The 13,315-nt window shown below is 41.5% G+C and overlaps 1 pseudogene; it reads right to left on the bottom strand.

Moving 5' to 3' along the window:
• Positions 1–819: 819 nt before the first annotated feature.
• On the bottom strand, positions 820–2,793 carry LOC105732324 (tyrosine-protein phosphatase non-receptor type 11-like; annotated as a pseudogene).
• Positions 2,794–13,315: the final 10,522 nt, after the last annotated feature.

The raw sequence follows: 13,315 nt of genomic DNA, 5'->3' as shown, positions 1-13,315 counted from the left end.
AGCTACCCTGCCGGTAAGGCCACTGAAAGAGACTACACGGAGGGAAGAGACTCAAGACTGCAGGCAGAGAGAAGCCCAGCCATCCCAGTCTCCACGCCGACCTGCTGACCACATGGGTGGCCACCTGCAGGCTAGCAGAGGAACAGCCAGTCAGTCTAGCATTTTAAGCAACTAAAGTTTTGGGGTAAACTTTTCAGCAACATTTGACAACCAAAAACACTGGTCATTCGTAGATGCCTTTTGTCTAAGTACAAGACAATGATTCAAATGCAAAGAAAATATGGCAAATATTTCCCCCGCAAACCTTCTCAGTCAACAGCTGAATTGTAATTGGTCATCGGCTAAAAGAAAAAAAGCCACACCTCTTAATTCATAAATATCCATGATTCTTTTTCTATGACTCTTTAATGCCAATGCAAAAATACCAGTCAGCTTCTGACAGTCTTAGGGACTGGCTTAATTCTCATTTAGCCAGAAGCCATCAAATAGAAGCCATCAAAATGAATTATCCACTACTGGATACATGATAGTAAATGAGATTGCTCTCACTTTTCTAGGATGTTGTTATTTAATTTTCCCAAATCATTTCTTCCCATCATCCCCCACAATGAGAAACAAAAAAATTAAACTGGTTAAGATAATTTTTTAAAAGCCTATATCTAGAATTTGAATCCCCATAATCTGCAAAGTATAGTAAACAATTTAACTGCTTCCTCAATTTAAAACAAAAATCTATAAAATACAATGCTGTCTACACGGTAGAGATTTCTTCTTATCTGAGGAAATGAGTAATTGGGAAGCAGGTATTGTCGAGTTAAAACACAGTGGTCTTTACATGGTTTCCAATTTTGTGTATCAAAAGGTAGTCAACCACAATGCAAGCCTTCCAAATTCAAATCCTGTCTTCACATAAACCTTCTTGTGTCTGTTCTGGATCTTCTTAGGGAGAGGGTGAAAGTCCACATCTATCTCTGTGCTGAGGTTTTGGCAGGTTTTCTCATCTGAAAGTTTCCTGCTGTAGTGTCAGGTGCACATTTTCATTGACTCTAGGCATGGCCTCCTCTCATTTCTGCTCGAGGTGGCGTCGGAGTACAAGGCAGGAGGGGGCTCTTATCTCCACTCGTCTAGCCTGCTAGAGAATACTTAATATTTGTATATTCGTCCCCTTTCCTCCTGTTTTCTACTCTTCTTCAATCCTGCGCTGTAGTGCTTCAATATAATGCTGGACCACCACATAGATAAATCGGTACTGTGCTTCTGTCTGGACCATCCCCGACCTTTGAGACCGCACCATCTGGATGGTTTTGGGAACGTCAATGTCGCAGTCAATATCTTTCTCTCTGATCACGTCAATAAGAATATCAATCGCAATGAACATCCCTGTCTGGCCAATTCCAGCACTGCAATGCACCTCGACCAGCCCTGCATCCATGATGCTCTCCTGCTTATGGTGCCATCTCCTCCTGGAAGTCCAGCACACCCCCGAGGTCGCTGGGCACTCTGTGGTCTGGCCAGCTCTAAAAGTGGTATTGCCAGACCATCTCTCTGTATTCCCCTGGAGTAGAGCTTGTCCAACCTTGAAAGTTTACGTTCTCTTAGCATATAGTCATGAGCGGCACTTTCTTTGACGTTCCTAACACACGTGACCCCATAGTCTTCTAGAGCACACTCATCAGGCCAGTATTTGACACATTTACTCTTTCCTCTCTCCGCTTCTTTCGTTGTCATGACGATCACTCGGGAGTCTTCTTGGAACACCATCCACCAAAAGTCGTTCACTGTATTTTGCAGGCAGCCTTGTGTGGCAATGTAACTCTTTCTGGCCTTTGAATTGTTGACTTGGTTTCAAATTCAGGCACAATGGCATTTGCATTGATGTAATCTGAAACGGGCTCATTGGGATCACCGTGGTGTAGCACAACCCTGGTACCATCAAAGGGAAGGATGTTTTTCTATTTTTTTTTTCTTGCCTTTGACCCTTTTTTTGGGCTGTAGAGAAGTTTGCACTCCTGTTGTTGCAGTGTCTCAAATTCTTCCCAAAAGCCTTGTTTGACGTTACCTCTGGTCTCAGCTAATTTTCTTATTTCTTGAACTCTGCTTTCTATTTCAGCAGCATTTATACGAGTCGTGTTAAGGGGCTACTTGAGTCATAGTCCTGGACCCGGTGTTTCCACCATAAGGTTTTTCTCGTAATGTTCCACAAGATCTATCAAAGAGTCAACCCGTTCTCCACCACCAACGCCGTATTTCAGTTCCTGACAGCGAATCATGACATGGGTCACTTTAGACTTGCCGTCATTGCTCTCCCCTTTCTCATCACCGGTGCGCACAGAGAGAACAAAATCTCTAGCATGGCTCTGGCTCTCTCACACAAGAAAGCTACTATGTTTTCCTTTTTCAGTTGATAATTTCTCTGTCTCTTTCCCAGAGAGGTGTTAGTGAAACCGCCTTTCAGAGGTAGGATCTGCACGGTTCAGAGGATATTGAAGCTCAAGAACATCTCCATTCTTCTCTTTTAATTGCCCGTGATGTTCCATGTAATACTGAACCAACTCAGTCAAAGTGGCAAACTTCTCCCCTCCACACAGGCCATAGTAATCACCAGTGTCCTGAATCTTGATGTGGGTGACAGCTGCATTTCTACTAGCAGAAAGTGTGAAGTCTCCAGGGTTACTTTCATTAGGCCTTGCCAAAAAACTGCCATCAACTCTGCTTATCAAGAATAGGTTTTTCTGCCTCCACACCAGTGCTATTTGGGTGAAACCATTCTCTCCAAGCCTCAGTTTCCTCCATTCTTTTCTTTTTATAAATAAGGATAGTAGCCTGGGCACGATGGCTCACACCCATAATTCCAACACTTTGAGACACTGCGGCAGGAGGATCGCTTGAGCCCAGGAGCTCGAGGCCAACCTGGGCAAAAAAGCAAGACCTCATCTCTATAAAAATGCAAAAAAACTAACCAGGCGTGGAGGCCGTGGTGGGAGAATCACTTGAGCCCAGGAAGTCGAGGCTGCAGTGAGTCATGATCACGCCACTGCACTCCAGTCTCCTTTCGTTTTATTTTTAATGAACAGGAATCTTTTTAAAATGGAAGTGGTTTGTCCTTGATGTCTCATTTACCTTACTAATAAATAAACCCAGAGAACTATTTGCAATGGTGTAGTGTTTAGAACAGGCTTCAAAACAGAGAGGGCCTATGTGTTTCTGTTTGAAGCCACCCTTTGGACAAAACATCTGGTAACCTCGGGTGGCCCATGAAGCAATCGGCGAGATCTGAAGGAGGAGAACAGTGCGTTCTTTGAAATTCCTCTGACAAGCAGACAGTCCCTCCTTCCCTCAAACCATCCTCAAAGGGAAGTGTATCGGCTTGAGCAGTAATGAGATGATGTGGGAATTCCCCTGTCCCTTTGGTTTACTTTACAGACAAACTTCATTAGGGTTAAAGATGGGTCATTCCCATCCACAGATTCCTTCACTTGAAATCAAGACTTCTTGGGAAATATAAATTTGGAGAATAGGTGAAAGTGAACTGTAGTTCCCCCAAAACAAAATTTTTAAAAAATCAGGTAGTATTAAAAATTGCTGTTTTTAATACCAGTTACCAATAGATGGCAGCACGGGATTCGTCTTCGCCCATAAGCAGCTTCACCCCCTGCTTTTCCAGGTGAACGTTCACTGACAACCTCAGCCCCTCTGACGCTCTTGGTGTCATCAGAGAGTACTTTGAGGTGTGCAATAAGATCTTTGGGTTACCCCCCTCTTCTCTAGGTGACCTCAAACCACAATCACCAATCAACTGTGGTACTGTGACCTGGAAAAACAGCAAGGAAACTAAGAACAAAACAAAAACCCATCCTGTGAGCTTTGCAAGGGAGAACAAGATCATGCCGCACAGGCAGTTAGCAAACTAAGCTGAAGACGGGTTCTGTTCAGAAGAGTCAAAAAACAAAAAGAACGATTTTTGTGAATTGCATTTTTAAGATCACTGTGTCTAAACAATGGAGCATCAACATAAATACTCCTGTGCGATATATTCTGACTTCATCCCTGCAGTTCCTTCCAGTTCCAAAAACCTCTGATCTGTGAATAGAAAAGTTTCAGCAGATAAGTTTCCAAGAGAATGAAACTATTTCTAGATACTAGGCTAGTAGCTCTATGTATTAAAACACAAAAATAAACAAACAAAAAGACCTTCACGCTAATCAAAATATTTTTTAACAGAAAGGAAACCAAAACCTATCAAACCTGACCCACTAGAACTGTTTTTTTTTTTCCAATGCACATAGCAATAGATTTGTGTTTTGGAAACCAATTATGTAGGCCATAACACCTGTGGTAGAAAGAATAGCATAGCATAGCATAGCATAGCATAGCATAGCATAGATCAGAATGCATCACATCCTACAGATTTGCAAGGTAAAATTTCTTGCTCTATGTTATAGGCCAAAGAAAACTTGCAAAACTCTACCATAAAGAACAGCACCTGTCTTCAACCTTTGTATCTTCCACAGCCCAATGCCAATAAGTTCTTCACCATCGAAACATCTAACTGGACAAACAGAATTTTTGGTGGGTTTGAGTGGCACCAAGCTCAAGTTGCATTAATCTTTTCTCAATCACTGAAACACAAATATGGAGAATAGTTTATTTATCATCATTTTCTGCATATCCCTGCTTTTCCAAGACAATCCCAACTTTTGACATTTTGTTCTACTCTTCCATAAGCACATTCACATTGATGATGTTGTATGTCCTGAATTTCAGTTTGGAAAATATAATGGTTAAATCAATGGATGTGGGATAAAAACTTTAATGTCTAAAGGGGCTGGGTGGGTAGAATAAATGAAGCAAGCCAGAAATAGAAATGGATTAGAATGTATATTTTATAGAAGAGCTATACATTTTTCAAAAGTTAATAAGAACATTAAAAAAGGAAAATGATACTGTGCTGGGTAGAAGAAATAAGATCTTCTATGGACTGAATTTTATCCCTTCAAAATTCATAGGTTGCAGTCCTAGCTCCCAATGTGACTATATTTGAAGACAGGTCTTTAGGAGGTAGTTTAAGGTTAAATTGAGGGCATAAGGGTGGGGCCTTAATCCTGTGTGACTGGTGGCCTTATTAGGGGAGGAAGAGATCTCTCTCTCTCTCTCTCTCTCTCTCTCGGTGTGAGCATACACCAAGGAAAGGCATGTTACCACATTGCAAGATGGCAAATGTCTGCAAACCAGAAAGACAGCCCTCACCAGAGAAATGAATTAGCTGGCACTTTGGTTTTTGAGTTCCCAGCCTCCAGAACTGTGAGAAATAGATTTCTGTTGTTTAAACCATCAAGTTTAGGCTATGATCTTTTGTTACAGCAGCCCAAGCAGACTAATGTGAGGCCTTAGGCCTGGGTATGCCCAGGACCCTCCGGGGGCAACTTCAGGATGAATGAAGCACTGCAGATTGGACGAAGCACAAACTCATTGGGATAAATATCTGAAGTCATTTAAATATCAATCCTCATCAGGGTTCTGAAGTCCCAGAGCAACCTGTAACAGGATATTCATTCATTGAACAAATATTTCAAGAGTACAAGATTAAAACTAGTTTGACTGTGAGTCAAGTGAGCCAAAGAACAGTGACTTGGAGAGCATAGAAAGAAAATGTGAGCAATTCCAGAAGAATGGGTGATCTCCAGAGTTTCAGAATGAGCATCTCAGCACTCCCACACCCATGGGCCTGGGAAGGGATTGGCATCAGCAGGGCAGGGACCATAGCATGGGCTTTCAATTTCATCTTCTCATCCTGCTCCAAGTCATTTTCTCTCGTGTTCTAGTACAATTAAAATATTATTTGATTTAAGCCTCATGGTTTTCAGAATTTCTTTTATTTTTTCAATAATTATTTTTTTAAGTACACATGTAAGTACACTGGTGAAGAAAACATGAAAATTCTTGTGCTTGTGGCATCTTTAATTTGGTAGATAATAAACAAAATAAGTAAAAAATGTGAGGTGGCAGAAGGCTGTAATATGCATTGATAGTATTGCTTGAGAATATTCAATTCTGCTGAAGAAGAAAGCAACTGAAATGGGTGAAACTCATATTTAAGTATAGGAAAATAAGTGAGCAGCATGAGGGACAGGTTAGAAAGATCAAGTGCAGCATGTGGCCCTGCACAGGGGCAGGAAGGAAAGGCAGCGCCAGGATACCTGATCTTCATGACACTGTAATACATGTGAGACACTCGATATTCATGAGTTCTTTATTTGGCTACTCATTTGTGAAATTTATTCTGACCTCGAGTTACCTTTGCCCGCAAAAGCCAAATACAATCTTGGTTGCTTGGTTAATTGGCAAGCACCAGCCACCGTCATGTGCTGGATCCTGATACCGTTTCTGTCTGCTGAGACCCCATGCTCAAAAGTTCAATGTTGGGCTGGGTGCAGTGGCTCGTGCCTGTAATCCCAGCACTTTGGGAGGCTAAGGCGGGCCTCCTGAGGTCAGGAGTTTGAGACCAACCTGGCTAACCTGGTAAAACGCTGTCTCTACTAAAAAATACAAAAATTAGCCAAGCATGGTGGTGGGCATCTGTAATCCCAGCTACTCAGGAGGCTGAGGCAGGAGAATTGCTTAAACCAGGGAGGAGGATCACTTGAACCGGGGAGGAGGAGGTTGCAGTGAGCTAATATCACTCCGCTGCACTGCAGCCTGGGGACAGAGTTAGACTCTATCTCAAAAAAAAAAAAAGTACAGTGCTGGTCCTAGTGACTACCGGGAATGGCTGGTGTGGTAGAGAAAGAAAGAGACATCTGGACATTGTCCTGGTTAGGATTTTTACCCATTTGTGTGCTATGTGAGGCATGTTAACTCACTCCCACTTCTCCAGTGTGAATTTTGAGTCAATTTAATAAACTACATGATTTGATCACCTTCATTTGATCTGTGATCCCTTCTGGGAGAGTTTGCCTAATTGTGGACTCAGAGGCTGCCATTGATTGCAATAAAATAAATTCCCATGTGTCAGTGATTTAAAAAAAAGTATAACAGCCTCCAAAGTAAAGCATGGAAGGGAGCTAGGGAGTTTGGGGGATGGATTTCCATTTTAAATGCAGTGCTCAGGGAAGGTCTGATTGCGAAGGTCCCATTTGAGCAAAGACTTGAAGTAGGTGAGGAAGAAAGATATGTAGCTGTCTTATGGAAGATCATTCCAGACCTAGGGAACCACAAGTGCAGAGGTCTCAGCCATGAGTTTGCCTGGCCAGCTTCAGCAGCAGGAAGGAGGCCAGTGTGGAGTGAGCAGGGTGGCAGGAACTAAAGTTTGAAGTTACTGACCTTATAGGTCATTGGAATAACTTTGGCTTTTACTCTAAGATGGCTTTCCACTGGACAGCAAAGTGGTCATACATATATATATATATACACACACACACACACATATATATAATACTTTAAATTCTGCAGCACATGTGCAGAACATGCGGGTTCATTACATAGTTATACACGTGCCATGGTGGTTGGCTACATCCATCACCCTGTCATTTACATTAGGTATTTCTCCTAATGCTATCCCTCCCTTAAGTCCCCCATCTCCCGCTAGGCCCCAGTGTGTGATGTTCCCCTCCCTGTGTCCATGTGTTCTCATTGTTCACCTCCCACTTATGAGTGAGAACATGCAGTGTTTGTTTTTCTGTTCTTATGTTAGTTTATATTTTTACGTGATCAGTCTGGCTGCCGTATACCAGAAGGGAATAGAGAGATTGTGGAGGTCAGTTATGAGACTTATGCAATGATCCAGGCAAAGACGACAACTCAGATCAAGATGGTAGCAGTAGAGGTAGAAAGAAGTGATGAGACTCTGGATACGTTCTGAAAGGGGGAGCCACTGGGATTTGCTGTTGGATGCTGGGGAGAAACAGAGGCAGGAGTCAATGATGAATCCAAGGATTTGGGCTTCAGCAGCTGGAAAGATGGAGATGTCAAGAATGCAAGAGGGAGAAATTTGGGAGAAGTTCGTGTCATTTTACAGAAGAAGCAACTGAAACTTAAATAACTTACCCAAACTCACATAGGAAGTTAGTTATTCAAGCCAAGAATCGATCCAAGCCAGGCCATTTCCAAGCTCATGTGTGTGTTTTCTCTCTCAAGTCCCTGAGAAGAGTATCCAGGGAATAATGGGAGCTGATTGGATGGAGCGGCTTATTCTGCCTGCCACGGGGTTCAAAGGTTCCACAGAGGAAAATGTGCAGCTTGGCCTTGAGGGGTCTGGACCAGGTCTGGGAGAAGAACAGGTATTCCAGACAAAAAGGAACATGGATAGAACTGAAAAATAAATAGTGCAGGGAAAATTCAGAGGTTTAAAATGTCACTTTATAGTTCTATAAAGCTGTCTTATTCATGTAAAGATAGGGTCATATTGCAGCAAGGTTTCAATATGTTGTCAGTGTGTAGCTAACCCAATTATTGCTAGAAGTGGGAATACAATGTTTTCACTGTGTGTTTATTGTTATGCAAATACACATGTGCAAAGATGGGTCTGCACTGCCCCTCTGTTGAGGAGGAGGCACTGCCCAGATGCTGCAGACATTGCTTCCAAGTGATGCAGTCAGGCTGCTGTGGGGACAGTAAGAAGAAGCTGGAAGGTGGATTGGGCAAAGGCTTCTGCCTGGTGAAGATCCCCTGGCACCGCCATGCACAGGAAGCAAACAGAGAGGACGAAACCCCGTCTCCCTCCTTCTGCCTTCCAGTCTCTCCTCAGGGTCCTTTGGGGTGGACCCCAGCAGGGAGCTAACACGGGGATAACAGGAATGTCAGAATTCAGCCCAGCATCAGAAAATAGAGTATAAACAGCTTAGCCTGGAGCTGAGAGACACTAGGGTATCAACCACTAAAGCAGTAAAATGGGAATAATAATACCTGCTTTAAAGGTCACATTAGATTACATGTGTAAAAATACAATGTGCTTTGTATTGAAAATAACATTATTGACAAAGGCTATGGAAGGTTTATTGGGCTGGTTGTAAGGGATCAAACCAATGTATAGGATGTTGACATTCTGCTTTGTAGCCACTAACTTGTATATACATAAGCAAATAAGGTAAAATTAACTTTAACCTTGAGCTTTAATTTTGGAACAGCATGGAACTGCTTTGTCATAGACACTTGTAACCAGGGTAAAAGATGTCCAATGTCTTGATTCTGATGACTGTGTATGTGAGGGCCCCTCCCCCAACATGTAGGGAAGTTTTCCAATTCTGGAAAAATCCCACGGCTTAGCTCTGGGAAAGGAGCTAACTCAGACTTGCTTCTGCTCAGCAGGGAGCCTGGAAGAAGCTGGATTATTGGATGAGGGTGGACATGTGTTACATTGCTGGAACAAGCCATTGTGAAAAACTGCTTCGTGTTGTGTTTGTTGTTTATGGTAGACATTGATGTTTATATTGACTTTTTTTCTGATTAATTTTGTCACAGAGCTTCTTAAACACAGATTATTTCCATTTCTATTGATTCAGTTCGCAGAAACAAATCCTGTATTAACATGTGGTTGATCCCCAAAACCTTGCCTTTGAATTATGACGTTTATTTTTAAGAATCGTTTCTTAAGTCTCAGAGACAAAGGATGCCCACTGCTTTGCAGGCGGGGGTATAGGAGAGGGTCAATTGCTTTAGGCCCCACTTCCCCTGTCTCACTTGTTTCCTCTGCCTAGAAAACCTGTCAACCTCCTATCCTCCTGGTGAACTTCAGTATACTTCAGGTTCAAACTAAAGCATTTTGAGCTGACCATGCTCTTTTGTGCCAACACTGTGTCCAGAACAATCTTCCCTACAGCATTTACCACCCGCTATAGCAATCATATGTTTACATATCTGTTTTCTCTTCTAGAACTCCATGAGGGCAGGGGCTGTGGCAGGCTCACATAGATGTTAAACAAATGTCTGTTAAAGGAATCCACTGAACAAAAATGAATAAATGTCATAAACTGAAAAAAAAACAAGAATCGTTTCTTTTGTTTTCCAAAGGGATCTTCACTTTGTATTTCATGAGATTACATGTGTTACAGATTTTATTGACTTACTCATTCCACAAATAATAACTGAGAGCTTACCATGTGCCTGATCCAATGCTAAGTGATCAACCAAAAAGTGATTGTCCTTGCCTTTGTGGAGGTTATAATCTACTGAGAAAGACAAGAGATAGATATACAAACACACAAACACAAAAGTTCTCTATGAGGAAGGACTCTGTGAACTAGGATGGAGAGCATAGGTACTGAATTTAGCATCTATGTTTAGAGAGGTCTCCTAAAAAAATAATGTGGGAACTATGAGCTAAAGGACATGTCAAGCCCATGATGGGTGGGTGGGTGCTTTGGCAGACTGAGGATAGAGGAGAAGACTACAAAATGGTCCATCAGTATGGCTGAGATGCAGTGAGATGCCTTGGAGAGTCTAGAGAACAGCCAGACCCTCCCTGTGTGCATTTTATTCTAAATTCAACAGGAAGCCTTGGGGGACTTAAACAATGGAGTGACATATTCCACTTTGACTTTTGTGTGAGAAATGGATGATGGTGCAGAAGTGATGGAGGAATTTGATTAAGAGGATGCTGCAGTGGTCCAAGCAGTATCACCCTGTGTCTGTCTCCAGGGATAGACATTCACATAGAGAGAGAAACTATCATGGCTTGGACTGGGGGAAGAGTGGTAAAGATGAACTGAATTAGATTTGAGCTCTATTTTGGAAATCTGATCTGCAAGACTTGGTTATTGGTTGCATTTAGAGGAGGATATTCCTGGACTCCTTGCTTCTGCAGTTTGATGAATGGAAAAAATAATTTCTGGAAGAAAGGACTTATGGCAAGAGAAAAAATGAAGGAGAAAAAGCCAAAAAAGATGTCAGGAGTGAAAGGATTTGTACAACCAATCAATATATGCACATACAATTAAAAGAGATGCATTCCCATATAAAAAGGGCTCATACACAATAATCAGTGGTGATAGACTGACTCATGGAAGGCAGGAGGTATCCTTTTCTAAGAACTGAAATTTCTGTAGCAACAACTTGAAGTCGGGCCACTAGTTTTTCTCTACAAACTTACTTTGGTGAATTCACTGCCATTTAAAAAAGTTAATGCCCCTTGGCTTTAGAAATGGAAAAAAATCTCCAGGAACAAGTATTTAATACAAAATTTCAAGGCATATAAAAGGTAAATATTTGGTGTCCATTTGCTCAACACAAAGTCATAGTTATTATATCTTGGAGAAGAAAGAGCCTCTGTTAGGGATGATCTGTGATTTTTAGAGATCAGATTGATTCAGAAAACGGCAGAGTCAATATTAGAATCCAGGGGAAAATACGAGTTGAAATTCTTAAATGAGTCAGGACAGATGATCAGAATTATCTGGAAACAAACTATCTACTTTCAGGTTTCAATAATCCCAGCTGGCTGTCTATGTTCCCCAGAGTCATTGAAATACCATTCCATACTTTAATTTAACTGTTTGGATAGGGTCATAGGCTTTGTAATAAACTCTCTAATTTAAATAGATCAATAAGATCATAATTACAGGTACTCCTTCAACAGTCTCTACTGTAGACTCTGAAATGACAGAGAAAACCTTTCTATGATAACTAACTGCCAAAACAAAAACTTAAACCTTTTAATTTGATTTCAAAGATATTTCCCGGTATTAATCATGATAGACCAAACCATTAACTCATCATGGGATAAGGCTTTAAACATGGAAACTGTCATTCACTGAACTTGACCATAAAATAAATGGCTTCTAACATTTTATTTTCAATATATCTTGGCTTAACATAGGTTATTTGTCACATGAAAATCCTAGCTGATGATGCCTGCAGATGAAAATAGGGTGGTGAGAGTTTGGCCTTTGACACAGAAAGCTCTGTTTATGGAGACACTTCTTAATGGTTCAGAGCACAGACTCAGGGCTTAACTGCCTGGGTTTGAATTCCAGCTGCTCATTCTTACCACCACCAAATTTCTACCAGTGTGATCTTCACTAAGTTGACATCAACACTCTGCACTTTGGTTTCTTCATCAATGAAGATAATAATCTACCCAACCCTAGGGTCTTGTATGGTTTAAGTGAGGTAACGTGTCTAATGGGCTTATGACGTGCTCCCTCCGTGTAAGCACTAACACTCTGGGTGACTGTGTAAAAGGTGGTGTTTGTTTGGGTTTTAGCTCTTCACAAACGAACCACAGGAAGATGTGGTGACTTGATATGAGCAAATACTTGTACCAAATTCTTTTTCAAACCATTCATAGGGTGTATTAGAACCTAAACAAAAACAATATGAAAAGACCTGCCTTGCAAAATATTTGATGTTATTTGGATCCTTTTGACTCTACTATATTTTACTTAGTTGATGAATGATATTCACATTAGAGATGCTTATCCGATTTAGGTATTATTCAAAGAGCTTGGAAAAGCAATGCATGATGGCTGATATTTTAAAAGTCATGTATTTATCATGACTGTCATGTGCACAGCACTTTGCAAGCCTTTTGGAAGTGATGCAAAAATCTTAAAATATGATTGCTTAGGCCAAAGTAGCTTATAGTCTTACGGAGAGGTGGATATATATATTCAGAAGGTAAATTGAACCAATCTGGGTGGTGGCAGTGTTAAGTGTAACTAAAATTAAAGCTCTCCAGTCTCAGATGCCCATTATAATGCTAGAGTTACAGCCTTGCAATTACTTTTAAGCCCCATGGATATGCCAGAAACAGAGAATCTTCCTGGGGCCTGTGGCAGTAGGTATGGGCAGGAGAGCAGGTCTTATAGAAGAGGCTGCTTTTGAATTCCATCCAATGGTGTGGCAGTGGTGAGGTGTCTACCTACCTGACTGGCCTTGGAGAGTAGGATAAATATCAGGGGTATTTCTTTGATACACTCTGATTTTTAGGAGCTTATTATCTCATCAGAGATGAGTTGTATGCCCTCCGAAGCTGATCATTTCATTCCCCACTTAAAGCCTTTTAACGTCCTTCAGGACAAAACCACAGTCCCTACATAAGATATCGATGACTTGTTCCTGTCAGCAATAGCTAGGAGTGCTTTCATCTGCAAGTAATAGGACATTCAATTAACAGTGGCGTCAACCAGTGCTCCTTAAGCTCTAGTGTACCTTCCGATCACCAGGGTTTCTTATTAATATGCACATCCTGATTTAGGAGGTTGGGGTGGGGGCCTGAGATGCTGCATTTCTAACAAGCTCCCAGGTGGTGCTGATTCTGCTGGTCTAAGGCAAACCTTGTGAATAGCAAGAAATTAAAAAGGGCTTTAAAAGATGGAGTTTT

Source organism: Aotus nancymaae, unplaced genomic scaffold (genome assembly GCF_030222135.1).
Source record: "Aotus nancymaae isolate 86718 unplaced genomic scaffold, 86718_ANA_hifiasm-v0.15.2.pri h1tg000040l, whole genome shotgun sequence".
Taxonomy (NCBI): domain Eukaryota; kingdom Metazoa; phylum Chordata; class Mammalia; order Primates; family Aotidae; genus Aotus; species Aotus nancymaae.
This window is presented reverse-complemented; position numbering and strand designations above follow the sequence as displayed.